Source organism: Branchiostoma belcheri, unplaced genomic scaffold, assembly GCF_001625305.1.
Source record: "Branchiostoma belcheri isolate BF01 breed outbred unplaced genomic scaffold, Haploidv18h27 scaffold1282, whole genome shotgun sequence".
Lineage (NCBI taxonomy): Eukaryota > Metazoa > Chordata > Leptocardii > Amphioxiformes > Branchiostomatidae > Branchiostoma > Branchiostoma belcheri.
The window spans coordinates 1-1,964 of NW_017802694.1; the positions used below are offsets into that span (position 1 = coordinate 1).

The window sequence follows — 1,964 nt, forward strand, 5'->3', positions numbered from 1 at the left end:
ATATATTTGATATAATTGATGTATGTGATATATGTACTTGTTCAAATCGCTTTAGACTTAGTATTGATACTTAGATTATAAGAAGTGGATCAATACAGCTATATACACAGTTTGCGTGTTGCTAAGTACATATATTCCTTTTTTCAGACGCCTGTGTGGGATACTACGAGACCATTCGAAGGAAGTTTGTGAACAGCCTCCCTGAGAACAAAGAAAAGGCGTTGAAACAGAAGAAGGACAAGAAGCAGCGGTCACGCAGACAAAGGGTGAGTCTATGCAAATGTATTTTTTGCATACAAAAGACCAAGCGCTCGACAACTTTAATTTGTTTTCATAAGCGAGGAAATGTTGTGTTTGGATTGTTCTCATGTAAAATCTAAAATTTATTACAATAGAAACACAAACAAGTGGACGTTGACGGTTGACTTTATAATCTGAGACTTTTTCATTTGGACAAAATTGTTGCTGTTGTCTGACTTTTTTCACACTCTGTAAAACCAAGGACCTTTAAAATAAGATTATTTCAAAGATCCTTGGCAAAACTACTGGTAAATTTAGTTGAAATAAAAATGACTTCATCTTTACTGACTATTCCGTTTATCTATGTTTTGAACCAGCTGATGGACGCAAGAGGCACCGCACTCCAAACAGAAGACGAAAGAAGGCTGTGGACTGGAGTGACGGTGGACCTCATGTCGGACGAGGAGGACGCCGTTTCAAACGGGATAGCTGTGTGGTTAATGAAGCCGCCAGCGTTCAGAAGCACACAGCTATCCCAACTCTGCGGCGTCCTGCAGACCCGACTGGATACAGGCGGCAAACACAGCGACGGCCGCAAGCCAAGGATAAGAGAGGAGGCCGCCGTGAGCGACAGGCAGCCCCTGAGAGCTACGACCCCGACCTGGCCCCGCTGCACTTCCGGCCAGGACACCTCCCCCGCCCGGCACGCCGCCCCGGCCTCGCCACCATTACGAACACCGTCACCAACACCCCACCCCACAGGCCACCAGCCGGGCGGAGTTTAAGCTTCAACGACACAGACGACACCATGTCCCCGCGCGCCCTTGAGGGCTACAACCAACCCTCGTTTGTTGAGGGAGAGGACATTTCAGACTCGGAGAATATTTCACTTACGCCCTTGTAAATGACCGGACTTTTGACTTTTGTGACTTTTATGTACCGTAATTCTTGATTTGTTAACTGTCACTTAATTATAGCTGATTTAGCTGTTAGTTTTGTACCGCTAAAATTTCAGTACCGTAATACATTGTATTTGAACACTTTTGATCATCTGCCTTGTCCACACCGCTAAAATTAAGTGCCGTGAGCTAGTCCATTTTCCTCCCAACGCTATAATTTCCAAACGCAATATTAAATGGAATTACAGTAGTTTTCAATGCATTGTTTATGTAACTTGTAAGCGTTGTTTATTTTCTCTTTCAACTACTAGCAATGTTAGGATTTACTTGTTTTTAAAGTCTTTGTTTATGTTGCATCATTTGAGGGCACTTCCTGTAAATTCTTTAGTCTGGTGTCCAGTCTATCGTTGTTGGATGGGCTTCGGGGCTGCAGAAGCTCTTCCCCGCTCGACTCAGCTAGGTTACCCGGTAGATTTTTCACGACGGGAGAAAAACAGCATCATCTCCCGTTGTGAAAAACATACCAGAGAAACCTAGCTTGATCGGGCGGGGAAGAGCTCCTGCAGCCACGGAGAAATGGTTCTGTTGATACGAATAAATTTTTCAACGATGAATCAAGCATATTGCCTTCCTTTTTGAAAGAAATGTGTTCCTGTAATATCAAAATATATGTAGGGTATAAAGGCGGTAACGGGGTCCCGAGAGCAGGGGGAACGGTAGCGGGGCGTACGGGAGCGGGGGCAACCGGCCCCGAGAGCTCGAGCAGGGGGAACGGTAGCGGGGCGTACGGGAGCGGGGGCAACCGGCCCCGAGAGCTAGGTGTGA

General features: G+C 45.8%; 1 long non-coding RNA gene across 1 annotated transcript; it reads left to right on the forward strand.

The window, feature by feature from the left end:
• Positions 1-28: 28 nt before the first annotated feature.
• Positions 29-1,753, forward strand: LOC109463598. Its single transcript, XR_002139833.1, has 2 exons — positions 29-266; positions 618-1,753. It is a non-coding gene; the product is annotated as an uncharacterized LOC109463598 (long non-coding RNA).
• Positions 1,754-1,964: the final 211 nt, after the last annotated feature.